Below are 17,392 nucleotides of genomic sequence, written 5' to 3' on the forward strand. Positions count from 1 at the left end.
TTAGTTTAAGGTTTTCCATCAGGTTTGTTTTGCCTTTCAGCAGGTTTATATACATAAAATGTGAGTGAATTTAGTGTTCATGAATATGAAATGGTAGAACAGGAGCCAAAGATTCTCCTCTTAGCACTGCAAACCTGCATTAAACCTGAATGACAATATTTCAGCTGTACCTCATTTTTGCCTCTTCTGAGCAAGAACTCCCAATTCTGTCACACTGTAGGGGTTCTTGAGCTAAAGAAATGTCTGTGAAATATTAGGGTGAAACCACCACACACTTTCACATGTACCACAAACTCAAAGATTACAATACAGTTACGTCCCTAAAGTTGCACAGCTAATGTTCAACATGTATCATATAATCCTTTCTAAAATCTATTCAGGTTGACATAACAGTTTATAAATAAAAAAAAGATAATAAAAGAAACATCTTAGAAAGGAAGAATTTCTTGAAAATTATATGCTATAATGGCAAGAACATGCTTGGTATGTTATTTATAGTACACTTACTCCGAAGAGAAAAAAAAACAGGATTAAGATAACAACTACTAACTTTCACTGTAACTAAGGTCTCCTTGCTAATTCAGGATCCTAAAAAAACATTAGCATGACAGCATGGGATTATTTATTTAAAAAAAAAAAAAGGTAAACTAATGCTTTTTATTTAGCGGAGTCTGTCAGAAAAGCTAAGCTTCATGCTGCAAAAATACGTCATATACAGCAATGTAAAATTTAGGTATCAAATCAAGAACTCTGAAGGAAGCCTCAGTAATATTCAGTTTATCACAAATTAATGAAATTTTCTTACAAAACACGGGGAAAAATACACTATTGACACCCATGTAGTATAATGCCAAGTTGTAAGAGTGAATGATACAAACTACATTTAAAGTTATGCAAGCTGCATGTTTTCTAACACATTGTAATTCTTCTCTCCCTTTTTCAGCCCTTTCAGACTTCACACTTACTTTCTTCTGCTGGGATTGAAACCTTGTTCAGAACAAAAGAGAGAAAAAATTTTTCCTCAGAGGAAAAACAAGTAGGTAGTAAGCAAGTCATACACTACACCTTCCTGTAGCCCTAAGGGTCTTGATACACAGGTAGCTTCAAGAACTAACTTCAGAGTCAGCCTCCTTAGAGAGCAGCCACCTGAAAGCATTTCTGCAATTGTCAGGGATAAATGGGGAAAAAAAAAAAAACACCAAGCAAATTTAATTTGTCCTTTAAAGGTGGACACACAACATACTTAACCCTCACAGGGATAAGGCCGAACATTTCTCTAGACAAATCCTTCAGCTAGTCCAGGGCTGAGTTGACTTTAGTCAAGTCATATACACCACTGGCTTCTACTCCAAAAGACCACATTTGGCATATAGAACTTACAGTATTGCAGACAACGCAGCAGAAGTCAAAGCTCATGGCTGAAATGCAGGGGTTTAGGAGTGACTTTGGGAAACAAAGCACTCAAAGAAGCAAACAAGAACAGACTTGAGACCGAGGTAGTGTATGAGAAGTGCTCAACAGAAGCAAATACAGGCAGTCAGGAGCGTTTTTGACAATGGCATGTTCTTTACTCTGAAGGACTTTGGATTCCCTTGACTTGTCTCTGAGGATAACCACCTGTTTCTGTGCTTAGGGATATTTATGCTCTATTACTGTTAAAAGAGTTGAGGGAAGACCCAATCTGTCAAACAAAATTTTGCAATATTCATTAATGCAAATGGTAACACTTCATGTAGAATGTATCCCAAAGAGACCTCATTTAATAAAATCTAACCACAATGCTTGGAAACATGCTCTTGCATTTGTTTTAAGACCCAACTGAATAGCACACCTGAAAAAGAAGACAGCTTTTTTTTTTTTTTTTTTTTTTTTTTTTTAGACTTTTCCCATTAAAATTTAATATTAACCCAGACAAGGAAATGTCTTGGGTGGCAGTGGTCTGGAGGGGACAACAAAATACAACCTTCTGGAAATACTTGTTGAAAACTATGTAAACAGTAAATGCTCGCTGCATATGGGCACTAATGTAGTCTATTGCAAAGGTTAGTGACTGCAGTGCAAGCATCAAACTTCTGACAAGCTATAAAAGCTTTGAAGTGGAGTAGCAGTAGAGCTTAATGTAATTTTTCATTCCAGATCAGCAGCCAGTGAGTGAAAGGGAATTCTGGCTCCTAAGGCATATGGCTGCATTGTGCATTTCCTAGCCCCTGACCATAGAAAGTGATAGAATTGAAACTTTTGAACCCTGTTGTAATACTAAAAAGAAAAAAAGCCAAGGTCTGGGCAAGAGAGTCTTACAGAAATGAAGACTAAGACTACAACATCCTACCCAGACTACACTTCTACAGTCAAGAACCTGGCCAGAACGAAGCAAAAGCTTTGAAAATCTGAAAGCCAGCTCTGCACATATCCACTCCAAAGATGAACTTTTAACTGATTAAATATGAACCACATTTGTTGAAGGCCCTTAATTAATAGTCCCAAACTAGAGGGTTAACTTCTAAAAACAAATTGTCTTGAAGGAAAAAGTTTCAGGGATTACTTCAATCAGCACTAAAATGCAAAAAAAAAAAAGAGTTTAAAATGCATTTCCAGAGTAGTCCCACACAAACTAATGAACTCAAGCTACAGACAAAGTCTGTATACTCAGTCTGTGACACCTAGTGATTAATTTATCCTTGGTTAAATAGGGACAATTTGGGTCTCTGTTTCTTGAACGTAATAGCCGGGGAAACAGGAGACTGAGAGCAAAGCAATTATTATTTAATTTTGAGTTTGAAGTTTGATGTGCACTTTCAATTTGTCAAGCTAGTGTTATTACATAAAATCAGGAACGTGACAGTGGCTGCGAAAGTAACATTCTACCAGCAAATTATCATATGCTTCTAAGAGGAAGCGACATCCCTGAACAGATGGAGAAATTGTTTTGTATGGAGCAATAAGGATAGCAATAATTGTAGTAAGGTTTATTGCACTTCCAAAATGTCTAATTTGCTATTCCTGGACAGCTAATTGGAGACCATCATTAGACAGAGCGGATCGCGTAGGATAGAAAAAAAGCTTGAAAATATTTAGAGAAGGCTGAAGTCCACTCCCATCTCCAAAAGGTAATGGTTGCTGCAGCGATAACAAAAGCATATCCTTGTCATTGCTAGCTATTCATACATACCATTTGACTGAAATACCAAATTAAACATTGTTGCTTCCCAGATGTTGCCTATGGCTAAAACAGATAGAAGGAAAAGCTTCCCATAATTGCAAGAGCTGATGAACTTCTCTTTCAAATGACAAAATAACTAACACTTAGCAGAAAGGGGCAGCTCTTGTCAAAAGCCACTGCTGCTCAAACGATATGAACACAAGGACAAAGGAGCAGTCATATTAATATAATATGCCCCTTTAAATCTGTACCTTTTCTCCAGCAGTGGCCAGCAGCAGATGCACGAGAGAAGAACACAGCAAGCATAAGGTAACCGTCTCCTCTTCTAGCAATCTACATCATAAGGATTTGTGAGCCAAAGAGCCTACGCTTCACAGCTCCAATGAAGTATTCTCCCATGAAAGACAAGTAATCTTTTGAACTCAGTTCAAAACATTTCTAATATCAACTATTCTCACTTAAAATAATGGCAGAAGTATTCTAAAGACAGAAGTACAGCTTCAAATGTTTTCAGGTATTTCTAACAGAACCTCAGGAATTCAAACAAGCAGCTCAATGGTACTTTGCAGCTCATACTGCTTATGGTAACTTTGGGAAAGTGCCCCTCTCTCTATAGGAAGCAAAAAATAAGAATAAGCATTTGCTTTCAGCGACTGTATTTTCTTTTTCATCAGCTAATATATTGTACTAATACACTAACATGTAAAACGCAGTCAAAAAATGGAAAACTAATTAGATAAAAGTTATCTCTGCGGCTGCTATTCCTGTCAGGTAGCTGAGGTTCATGAACTAATTGTAATACCAACAATTCCATTTTGGGAAGAAAAAAAGTATATCTTCCAGACCAGAAAAATGCATGGATAATTGCTTATTTTGTGCAATGAGTTCTAAAGTAAAAACATGCCCTATGTAATTTTTTATTTAAATCTTGATGATTATGCATCAAAAAACAATTATTTTTCCTTATCTTGCAAAAGAATTTCAGAAATACCTCCTGGAATTAATTTTTGTTGATTTTGACTACATGGAAATGCTGAGACATGCTCCCATGAAATAGTTCTCTCCGTCTTAAAATTCAGAGGATCTTAAGATGTTTTTCAATTCCTAAAAGTTGTCTTTGTACAATAGGTAGAGAGCACCCAGGCACAGTTCTTTAAAGCGGAGGAGATGGTGATATGCTTTCTCCAACTGAATACTGCACTTCCTTTCAAATAGTTTTTATAATGAGAACAATGTAACTTTTTCTACTGAAGTTATGACCTACTTCATCAGTTGAAAGGTAAGTTACAAAGAAATGATGACCAATTACTTTGCTGCAACTGTAACATCAAAAAAGATATGACAAACAAAAAAGGAAACATATGCATATTATTCAGTAACACATTATATCCATAACCTCCCTTCACATTGGGATCTTAACAAATAAAAATCACCTTATCTTTATTTAGATTCTCTCTCTGAAGCTGTTAAAACATGGTATTGACTTTATAGTAAGTCTATATTGAAGGGCAAGAAGCTGAGCAAAAATCTAGATGCGGGTTGTTTGTCCAAAGAATCTTTTGAGACTCGGCAGTCTGCGTACCCCCTTCTAAAGACTTACGTTATTAAATGACCTATTGTTCTGTCTTCAAATCTTAGTTGTCACCATGTACAAAAATTGTAAATTTATTATGGCCACTACTACTCTTAAACTGCAGTAGGGATTCTTATCCATGTTAAAACAAGTAGGGACAGACTGTACTAGTCTCCTCAATACTGATCCTGCTAAAGCTTGGCTTCAACAATTATTTTAATTATACATTTACTCAGTTTTTACAAATTAAGAAGGATATTTTGAAATGTTTTCTGAAGTAGTACTTAAAATATTTCTTAAATAAGTTCAACAGTACAATTTAGTACACACTTGAGAAACAATACACACTAGATAAGAAAAGTGATTCTCAATAAAGCAAGCTGTAAAAATCAAATGTTGTCCCGTATCTTACATCCTAGTGAAATGATCAGTCCAAAGTAGCACAGATTTTATAGCTAAAATTTTTAGATATGCATTATAATAACTAGCAGCTGTGGGGAATGCTAGAAAATGCAGTAATACAAGTTGTTTTCTATATGGTCAAGTCTTGCTCCTTACCTCTGCCTCTTCAGCTGTTACCCTATTCCCCTCTCTCCTCCTCCCACACAGTGTCTGTCTTCTCTTTCATCTGGTATCAAACTAGATTCACTAGCTCTTCCTCCTGAGGTTTTTCTCTCTCTAAAAAGTTCTTACCCTCATCAGTCAAGGAGCATGCTCCAATTTGCACACTAGATGAATAACTCGATCTCAACTTTTCTCAGGGCTGGAGTTCTTCTCCAGGGCCAGTCACTTCTCTGGGCCTGTGTCACTTTCATAATTTCTACTATATCATGCATTTATTAAGGAAGGGGTAAAGAAAGAAGACTTGACTTAATTTCTGAAACTTGAGATTGCAAATATGGCTAATAAGATTATATACAGACTTTTTAAAAATATACATATTAACACACATATACACATACACACAGACTTATACAAGTCCGTATATATAATTATATACAGACGTAGAACCATACTTAAGTACAGAACTTCATCACCGTTGTAGATCCTCTAGTGTGTGCACAAGGAAATGCTGGCACAGACAAAACTGACCAGCTGAAATTCTTAAAATTAAATCATGTAATCCTGTGAAGCACAGCTCTGTGTAATCTAACTGCAAGAATACAGGTTGCCCTGATGGACCTGGCTACACAGCACTTTTACAGAGGATACTTTTACTGGCAGAAGAAAAATACATATACCATGAAAACGACAGAACAAGATTTATTCTGATTTTTTTTCTTCTGAGAAAACCTTGCTTCAATATTCATGTAAATCCTTTGTAATTAATGTCACCACTATAATTGCCAAGTAACTGAGTACAGTGATTTACACATTGTGGAACACATTCCACTTGTTGTGAAGACCGACTAAAACCCAGATAAAAAAAGCTTTCACAAAAAAAGTTGTAGTAGAAACTACAGCGAACTTTCTGATTTAAGCTAACAGCTGTTCTTTAATCAGCTTTTCATTATAAGAACTGCATAATGTCAGCCAGATAGTCACATGCCAAATTCCATTCCCACTGCACCTGGAATTTCAGGATTTCCTCAACATGTTAGAAACCCCAAATCATTTCTTAAAATGAACTGTCAAGTGATAAATACAACAGAATCTCTAAGTCAGTCCCTTCCCTATCAACTAGTGACACAAGTCATGCTTCATAATTTTTTTTGCAGTCTTCGTCTTCTTTGATGACAAACTCTGAGAATACTCTTTTAAATCAATGATAACTCTAATTAAACTCCCATCTTAATTTTCCAGAATAAATTCAGCTTGATAAACTTAAATAATAAGCTTTGTGTCATGGACAATTTTTTTCTGATAACATTATTGTGTAACTGAATTCTCAAAGAATTGTTAAGAATTGAAGAAATATATTCAGAAGACCTCGATGTGGTAAATGCACTGTTTCAAAAACAGCTAAAGTTTGCAGTTTTATCTTTTTTGAAAAGCAATATAAAGGAGACACTTCTATTTCTTCTTGGTTATATATTTTTATTCAACTTTTCCCTTTAATTAAAATATATAATCTTATATCATCTAGCCATAATTTGTTTAAAAGTAAAGATACAAAAGAAGCGCTAATTAAATTGTTAGATAACCATTATAATGATTTCTCATTGTGGAAATGTATCGTCATTTCTGAGCAATGGTAACATAATAGCATCTCACAGGACTCCAGCTGATGCCAAGCCTGTTCTCGTTTTCCCAGTCTCACTTACATAAATTAGCCACAGGCCCCACTGACAGTCAGAGAATCTCAAGTTTTTTGTGTTTGGAAATACTCCACTTTTGTCAGATCTTTACCAGTGAGGTCATAGTAAGCAAATCGATGCCAAATTGCCACGGATCTCCAGAGCGTTTGTCACAAGTTATGGATTCTTGCTATCTAAAATCACCCATCTGCTCAAAGGCAGTACCCTGAACCCTGACTCCAAAAGGTTTATCAGTTACAACTTTTGAGTGCTGAAACAAAATCCAAGACCAGTCACTTTAATTACAGCCTTCACATTAAGACAGAATGTGTGCCTGTGTTAGACACAGAGCCAACATGAATTTGGATTAGTCTGCCACTGTGGATTTTACTTTTTTAGTTAGATTCCTATTACAAACTCCAAGATAAACTGAAACTAAGAAAATTCAGCCTCACACGCTGGCCAGCAACACTCTCTGCTCAGCGACCTATACCTAAGAAAGGGTACCCCAACCCTAATGCTATTCTCTATCATTTCAGGAGTGAGAAGTTAGCAGAAGACACGAACATCAAGCTCGCAAATGTTTCATTTATATATATATATATATATATATATATAAAAAACATAAGCAATTCTGAAAGGATAGTAAAATTTTCCATTCTCTACAGTACAGAAAGAACATGCCTACTGAAGAAAGTGGTTGTGAAGTATCATGCACAGTGACTTGAAGCAAGCCTTGAAACATGATAGAATACACTTCAGTGAGTTGCACTTTGGTCAGATGCCAGCACATAATAATTTCCTATCAGAGCTAGCTCTACAATAAGATTAAACGCTGCTCAGTACAAAAGGCATTAACTTTTAGTTCTCACAGCAGCATAAAGACCCATTTCATGGAGATTGCTATAAACAAGATATTTTCTTTCATTCCTCAAAGCTTCTTGCATTTTCCAAATGATCGTCAAAAACATTTATTGAATCAATACATAGTCAAAAAGTTGTTTACAAACCATAATGCAGCATAAGTATGCTATTCATTATTATGTGCCTACAAATGTGATTCATGGTTGTTTAACAAACAGCATGCTTGCTGCTATCATGCAAGAAGGAAAACACGTTTTTAACTAGAGAAGTGTAAAATAAAGGGGATGTTTGCCAGATTTCTCTTTCCCCCTCCCCCAAATACATGGTAAATATTCCCTGAAGATAAACAACAGAAAAGCAAAAGGTAGCTTTAGCAACCACCTGGAATTACTTGGCTCCACATTTGGAGTCCCCTTCATCTCCCATCAAGATTTCTTAACTGAAAATGTTTTACTGTATCTTGACACTACATACCATCGATTCCTGTGGAATTTAAAATACCGTTTTAAAATTGAGGAAAGATTATACAGGGCAGTCGCTGCAAACATGCAAAGATATTTTAATGCAAATCTATATACAACACACTATGCATAAAATGTTTTCCATCCCTTCCTTATTTTTTGCTTTACTGTGTTCTCTAAATTCAGCTCATAAGTGACGCCTAGTGGTAAGATACCCTCCCTCACTAAAGGAGCTGAATAAAAAGCTGCAACTGCATCCAGCTTTTGAGAGCAACAGATTCACGGTGATTTTAATGTAATGCCAACACTGTTTAGCTCAGCTGGGCAGGGATGCTGATCAATACTGGAGTCTCATAGTGCTGGTGAATGCACTGGAGATACCTGCAGCATGCCAGCCTTCCTTCAATAAACAGCTCCAGTGAGAAGTTGGAAGAAACTTTTATGAGTGAACAAATTAAGAGATAATTTAGCCTTCTAATACTTACAGGAGCCAGCATGAACAAAGCTCAACTGTCAGTCAGATCCTGAGCCTGGACTACTGAGTTAGCACCCAGGAAAAACAATCTCTATTGAACACTTCAATTTTGTCTCAGAAGTTAGTAAAAAACCTTTTAGTTTCATAGTCGTTTTGCACTATAAGATTGGTTAAAAAAAGCAGCCTCTGAGCAGAGAGCCAGGAAAGCCTAGTTTCCTGTAACTGTGTCTCATAGTTTAACTGCAATAGCCATCATCGTCTTTTTCTCCACACCTTCTACATACAGTCACTATTTCTGATATCTCCCATACCTTCTCTTCTCTCTCCTTTCTCAACAGGGCCAGCTAAATGCTTCTCAGCAGCATTGGCAAAAGTTGGGGTTTTTTTAAAGAACAAAACAATTTTTCAAGGCAAGATGGCAATTTAATGACCCTCACTGATCCAAGCAGGCTCTTTGTATCTGAAGAGAGCCAAGAAAAGACACTGTTTTCAGCCTCTGGAGAGGGAGGACTGCTCCTGCTTCTAGGCAGTGAGACCAGCAAGGCTCCAGTCAACACCACAGACCTGAAAATTCAGAAAGCATTGCCCTTCCTGGCACTCCTCCCTTATTTGGGGGTGGGGAGGTGTTATGAGAGGAAGGAGCCAGTTCAATATCGCATTGATGTTTTTTCTGTGAGAGCAGTGTGCTGCTTCCCTTGTCACGCTCTCGTCACCTGTTTCAGCTATAGGGAAGAACATAGGTGTCAGACAGCAAGTCTACAGTTATCTGTTACCGTTCATGTCATTGCAACTCCCCATAAGATCACCTATGCAGTTATACATAGAGCTGGTATCACTCCACCACATCCACCCTGTATCTCCAAGCTCCCATACCTCAACCCCCATGACACCCCTCTCCTCCCTTCACAGCAACATGGTCAGTCCCTCACAAGTTCCTGCCTCTTTACTACCGCTTGCCTGGCCAGCTGGGAGGGGAGCAGAAGAGGGTGGGTGTTTCTGTCAGAGCGGTGTTTAGGCAGACTGGCAGTTCCACTAGCATGCCAGGCAAGACTGACAGGCTGCCTTGGCGTATAACTAGCTTTGAAAAGCACCCTGCCCTGGACTGTATGTTATAAAATTTGCTATAGAAACTCAGCTTCTTTTAAGCTTTTACCTCCAACAAATAGTTGGAACCCAAAAGTTTAAAGATTTTACTAAAGAACTTGCAGATCTGTTAGGAAACTACACTGATAAAGGTATGCAGAATAATAGAAGACTGAGGAGAAAGAAAAAAGATGTGCTAAAATATACAGTACTTATTCCACCGACTGTATGACATGTTTTACAAAACTGTTCACTGAGGTACAAAGGAAATATCACTGAGAAACAAGAACCAGTATCTTGGTTCCCATCTGCAGATTTCCTTCTCTTCCCCTTTCTATCCATCCTCACTCATGCTGCACCTACCTTCAAGTCCCATAGTTCATCCTCCCTCTGTACGCTAGAGAGGGTAAGGACAGAAAACAGAAGAGCATCCCTCCTCTCAGTTACTCTATTAAGCTACCACAGGTTAAGAAATTACCCTGTGCTTGGTAAGCCACGGTAGCTGACCATAATCATTCTCTTAGTCATTCACAAGTGTGAAGTAAAAACACATAATCTTAAATCTCTACAATTTATTCTGCCATGCCATTCATTGAGTTCTCTCTTCTTATGCCCAGCACTACCACAGAGCTGGTGCCCAAAAAGCCCTACGCTGCCTAAGCACTTCTGAGACTGGCCTTTTTCCACGCTGAACCTGCAGAAGATTTAGCCGGCGAACTTCTCGCCTCTGGAAGTGGGCACAAACCAGGAATCTGCAGGGGCTCACACCTCAGTCAGGGTGGCATTAGCTCTCAGAAGAATGGCTTTCTGCCTTCCTCTGACCAAGAGAGCTCTGAACTGTCGAAGCAGGAGTACACAGTCACTATGTACGTTCATTATCTTGAGTGCTGATGGAGGAAAAAAAAAAAAAAAAAAAAGGAGCTACTGACTGTCAAATAACCATCCCCTCTTAGAGGGCCATTCCTTTCAGAACCACACGGTTAAACACCAGCAAACAGTAGGAACTATTACTAGAATCCAGACATTGATAGAAAGAGCTTTTCAATGAATGACAACAACACTGAAATAGTTTTGGTTTATGATCAGTGTGACCCCTCTGGGTTTGCAAGTTTTGTTATAAAGAAACAAAAGTTAATTTGAGGAAGGGAGGGGGAAGAATACAAAACAAACAAAAGCAAACCCACCCTTCCCTGCACACACATGCACCTCAAAGCCTTGCAAACCAACAAATAACTTTGAATTTATTATGGGGAAAAAAAAAAAGACTAAACACATGGAGTTAACTTACAAATATTTTTTAATTGTCAGTACTTTGTTATCAGTCCTTGGGTTAAGTTTTACTGATAAATTCTTCAGAAAGCCACTTCAGAGAAAAAGCATACTACCTGTCAGAACACAAATGGTTTGCCAAATGCACTGCATTGCCTAACCAGCCTAGTAGAAACACAGCTTTTAACAGCAAAAAAGAGTTCCACACATGGCATACATTAAATCCATTTCCCAAAAAGAATAAGCTGTTCCAGCAAACACACATTTTTACTGGTACAGATGCATTTACATTGCTGTATCTACTTTTTTTTTCCTGAAGCAACTTTGCCATAAAAGACATTTTCATCCCTAGCCAAGAGACAAACCGGTAAAGCTTTTAAGTCCAGACAAAGATTTCTGGCAACAATGCACTGTTCATTTGAAATAATACATATAATACATTAACAAAAGTAAAAATGTTAGACATAAACTATTTATCAGTGATCAACAGAATCTTTTCAGATCTCTCACATGGTGTGCTTTTCATTCAACATTTTTCTCAGCTCTCGGGTTACTTCTGAGCTAGAGCAAAGAGCAAATTTCCTTTCTGGAATAAATACTTCCAAAGGGCTCTTGCTTTTTGTCCTACTGGCTAAAAAGGCAGGGACGAGGCTTACACTTCGAGGATGATAAGAGAAAATAAGCAAGTTTCCTATTTTGTAGAATATACATTTTTGGTTTGCTTTTAAGCATGAAAACTTGGATAGCAATAAAAATAAGGCTTTGGAGTTTCAGTATAACTACCCCTGATTTTAGCACTGGAAATTTTTAAAAAACTCTGAAGTTTCACAGTTGAATCTCAAGTTCTACAATACACATTAATATGCATGGAAATATTTCAGAAACAATTGTCTCAAAAACGTACCCTGAAATCTAGGTTCATTATAGTGTTAGCTGAGAGTTCAAATTTCCCATCCTCAAAGAAAGATTTATTCAGGATAAAGTAACTTCATACTCTCTTTGCTGACATAATGGACTTGGAATTTAAACACAGCCGATGCCATCACAGAATCAAAACTGAAGCTCAAAACATGTAAATTTGGTCCGACTGAATTCTGATTGTGCTGTAGTATACTGAGTTATTTAAATACACAAAGTTGTCTTCACACTGCATTACCCTTGTGAGTGCAGTATTCTGTATCTCAAAGTGTCCTTTAAAGGAAAGTTTGAAATTCAAGAGGTACGTTCAATTGTACTTTTTTAATTATTCTTTCTGCCTCCAATAAACAAGAGTTAAAATCTCTGACTTCAAGCTTCAGCCAGTATGTTTGTATTGACTGTTTATTATTCTGGAAGAACATGCTGTTTAAAATATGGTTACTAGCTGAGCCGAAGTAATGAAGACTGATTACATTTCATCATTTGGCCACCATCCATTTGGAAGGTATTGAAAAAAAGTGACTCAGCCTAACACAGCCTGAGGAGTTAGTAGTCAAGTTTAAAAGGCTTCAGATCAGCAAGTGTGTGGGTGTAATATACTTCCTAATGGTAATAATCTCTATTCTGACAAATCCCTCTCATTCTTCAAGGAGTGAATTCTTGTTTTGAAACCTAGAAGATGTTATGCTGAAACTTATGGCAATAAAATACAATCCTAGCATTTATGTCTGAAAAATTATCCTTTAAGATGGCAATGTGAAAAAGTAAATATTTAAGCATTTAAAGGCAAAGCTGCAGAAAAAATCAGATCTCTATGCTTGAAGCTACCACTGAACATATGGGTGCCAGACAACAGGCTTACAGTGATCACCATTTGTTTCGACACTGAGTTCACCCTGCATCACAGTGACACAGAATTTTCTTTTTACAGCAGTGTGCAAGTCTACAATTTGCTTAACTGCTTTACACCAGATCAAGGAAAGAGGAAAAGAAAAAGGTGCTGTGTTTCAATATCAATACTTGTCTCTAAAATTACATTTAACACCAACAAGTTGTGCAGATTTAACTAAACTTTTAACCAGCAAGTAACCTGCCTTTCATACTATATTGCTCTTGGTTCAAACACTGCCTTCATTGTTGTTGTAGCACTGTATCAATATAATATGGATTTTTCCCAGTTAACTGAATTTAAAAATGTCTGTATGGGTGTATCTGAAGCAAACCATACTTGCAAGCCTTAGTGCAAAAAGTCTTGTGATGAAAGAGTTACCTCAAGTGCTGTTACTTTCCAGGCCCCCTACCTTATACTCGATTTACAAGAAAGGAGATCAGGAATAAAAAGTGCACACTGTCACAGCAATCATTCAACACCAACAGCAGCGAGCACTAGCTGAGGATTGACGAGCGTAATTTTACATGGTAAGATCTAGACCTCTTAACAGATGGACATTATCATCCAGTATTCAGACACTAGAGCTTTTATTTGAATTCAAAGCCATAATATTACCAGAATTTCCATCTCAGACTGGTGGAGCCTGTGGACATTTTAAGAAAAAGCCAGGTGAACAAAAGAAACACAGAAGAAAAAAAAAAAAGAAAAAAAAGAGTAAAACTGAAAATCCCCAAGATATGGGAATCAGTCACAGCAGTAATGTTATTTGAGAACTGCAATACACACAAAAATTTAATAAATAGTATTTTCTAGTTTGACATCTCAATCTGACATTTTAACTTTCTACTGACAAGTAACCTAAATATTGTTACCCCAACAGTGGTAACAATGTGATCTAATTTCCATTGTTTAGAAAGATATTCAACAGCTAAAATGAGATTCAGCACTTACTTAGTAGAGCCTCCAACTCAGCCTATCTCCAACTTGAATATAGCCCAGCTGGAAATCTCTGCCTGTTTTAGAACAGTATCAGCAGCATAAATCTAGTCTGGCTAAGCCATATGCAGTCAATATATCACTTTTTTAAAAGCTCGACCATCCCGTTCCTAATGTATTTTTCTTGAGTGATAAAATTCAGTTGCATAATTTTCAACATAACTACTGTCAAGGTTTAAATATTTCTTCTCAAGTCTCCTTCATTCCACTCTAAACTAAAATTTTCTTTTCATATGCCAAAGGCAAAAAGTGCATTACAAAGTTCGTAACTCCTCATGAAACAGTAACATCTGCCTTTCCAAGTCTTTTTTCAAAGAAAAGGACACTACATTCAAATTTAATTATGTGTAAGTTAATTATACCTTTGCTTATTTTTTCATACACCAAACTAGCCCCTAGTTTTTACTTTTTTTTTTTTTAAGTTTATATATAATAATCGATAACATATATGAAATCCTGGACACTTAAAGACAAAATTCAACTCTTTTCCCCAGAGTTAGCTTTTATGTTTTTTTTTTTTTAAGGAATTAAAGAAATTGTCTCCCCAAATTCTAAAGTTACACTGATTTTTCAGAAAGCTAATGCCAATTCTGCTTATATTTTACTGGGTTCTTTTAATCCATGTAGTAAGACTGCGATTTTAAGATACATGATAACCATATAAACTGGAAACTAAAACTTCAAAATATGAATCCTAAGGAGGAAAAAACCAAAACAAATTCCAATCCACCCCTCAGAAGCAGCTAAAAATTACATTGCAACACGCACTGTCCAAGTCCCAGAGAGTAGACAGGAAGATCTGAAAGTCTTAATAATCAAATTTGTAGCAATCAGCATAATAGATTTGATGGGATTATTTACAGCATCGCAACAATAATGCAAAAAGACACAGATTGTTCAGGAATTGTAGGCAGAGGAAAAGACAAGGGAAGCTATTTATTCATATAATAAAGTTGAGAAAGTTTTATTTGATGTCCACAATGTAGTAGAAAATAGGTCTGATGAAAGTTCTGAAGTGATAAAGGAGGAAAGGGGGGTGGGAAGAGAAACCAATGAAATCACACAGAACAGGGTACAGCTCTACTGTAAATTGAAGCTTATAGATCAGAAAGAAAAAAAATAACCAAACTAGCACTTTAAATTTAAAGAATTTAAAAATTACCAAAAAAAGATCTACATTTTTTTCCCTAATGGAGTAGAAAATGCAGAGCAAAATCAATTATTATTTCTTCCACATAAGCAAGAGGGGCTTGTAGTTTCTAAAATTAATTAGAAAAATCTGACAAGGTTAGGTCTACCCGTGGTTTTTAAACATAATGGTACAGATGCAACTTCCAGTTTGGGGGTGAGGAATCATTAGTGAACTGCCAACTCTTAGAAACAAGGAGAAGAGCGTTTGCCATTCTTCTATTTTTGGAACTGCTAACAGGACATCGAGCTTGCTTGATTACTAGTTGACTCATTATGACATTTCTTATTACAGGGAAGCATAAGAAAATCATTTAAAAATCACTTGCTGTCAATGAGCACTACTTGGATAATCTCTCAGGGAAGAAATATACTATCCAATACATCCCCAGTGACCTGTACTGGACAAGCTCTCCATACAAATAGTGATAAAAAAAAAAGAAGGAAGTTCAAGAGTACTAGAGCTTGCAAGACAGTTTCCTCCATTTGCAGTACTACTGACTCACTCTGATCTTAAACAAGTTTAAGTATTTCCTCAAATTATTCACCTGTCAGGTACACTTCTGGTATCTCCTTGCTCTCTAGGAAAGCAAGACCACCTATGTAGAACATGATGTATGGAGAAAAATAAATAACTTGTTAGAAAGCTGAACTATTACATACTCCTTATTTATTTTAATATGCTCTCTCTTCATTATTAACTGTAGTTTTTACACATAAGTTGCAACTTCCTTTCACACAATATTCTGGAAGCATGTCATGGCTAAAGCAAAAGACACTGAAACAATGACTACACATACAAACACAGAAAAACCACCATTTAAAAAAAACTTGGAAAAACAACATTTAAAAAACTAATTTTGGTATAAACTTTAACTATACAGTATACCTTGCAAAAATATCTTTAATAGATGGCCTGCAACCTGTAATATGCCACTAGATGGCAAGTTTGGATAGAAATTAGCTAACTTTTTTTTATTCATGGGGTGTTTGAAAATTGCAAGTGCATAGGAAAGAAACAATCATGAAAAAAGAGTGAAGGATGAGAATAAAAAAAGGAAGAGTTCAATAAACTACAAGTCTTCTGTACAGAGCACATTTAATATTAGTCAAAAAGGCTAAATGGGTTTTAGTTTTGTTTCCACATCTGCCACACAAATAGATAATCAATTCTTATGAATTTACTGCTCACAGACAGGGAAGAACTTGTTTCTTATATGGTCACAGACAACAGCATTGGCTGTGGCAACCACAAGAATCTAAGATCTGGAGGAAGGCTGAGAAAGGAAGCAGCAGAGTTAGGTCTTTGGAAAGCAGACTTCAGCTTATGCAAGGAATTGCTAGTTAGGCTTCCTTGGAAAGCAACCACAAAGGGGTTAGGAGTACACAACACATCTATAAGAAGAGGATGAGGAAGCTGGGCTCATTCAGTTTGGTGAAGAGGAGGCCAAGGAGTGATTTAGTAACAACCTGTAACTACTTAAGAGTGTTAAAAGAATGACAGAGCCAAACGCTTCTTCGTAGTGCCAGATGATATAATAAAGCATCAACAGCCATAAATTGCAGCTTGAGAGGTTCAGGCTGGACATCAGGAAAAAAAAAAAATCACTAGAATGGTACAGCAGCACTGGAATAGGGTGTACAGACAGGTTGTAGCATGCACCCTTGGAGGTTTTCAAGATTCAACCAGACAAAGGCCATGGCTGACCTGATCTAGTGTTGGCAACAGCCCTGCTTCAAGCAGAGGCTGGATAGAAGCACTTCCAATAGTATTTTCACCATTTTAAAGTGGAGGTGGATCTGGCAGAGTTTGGCACACATGAAAGGGCAATCATTCAAGGGGAACAAAAAAAAAAAAAAAGCTCTCTGCATTTTGCCTAATTTTGATCAATTGTTACATCCAATTCAAGTTGCTGTATGAGGGCATTACTTAATGTACCGGTAGAAAGTTTTGGCAGTCTTCAGAGACTTAGAAAACAAATGCAGATTTGAATTTACAGATACACCTATTAATAGTATTTTAGTCAGTTTGTCTGGATCTGCTGCTGTCTTGCCTGCCATACAATGAAGTCACATATAGATTGGGAATACGTGATAAGTTGTGCAATGCTTATCATACCCACCTTCCCGACTAATGAACAGTGTTTTGAAAAGTACAACCTAAATCTAAAATATCATCCAAGTTATTTAAAAACATTCAGATGTAATATGTCACTTTGTTCATTGATTGATCCTGTAGCCAAAAAAGGATATTATATATGATACCACTGGAAACA

At 36.7% G+C, this 17,392-nt stretch overlaps 1 protein-coding gene across 3 annotated transcripts in view; it reads right to left on the minus strand.

Annotated features, from left to right (window-relative positions):
* The window catches only part of HLCS (holocarboxylase synthetase), a 129,962-nt gene that overhangs the window by 94,177 nt on the left and 18,393 nt on the right, over window positions 1–17,392 (minus strand). The window lies entirely within an intron of this gene.

This window comes from Aptenodytes patagonicus, chromosome 1, assembly GCF_965638725.1.
Source record: "Aptenodytes patagonicus chromosome 1, bAptPat1.pri.cur, whole genome shotgun sequence".
Lineage (NCBI taxonomy): Eukaryota > Metazoa > Chordata > Aves > Sphenisciformes > Spheniscidae > Aptenodytes > Aptenodytes patagonicus.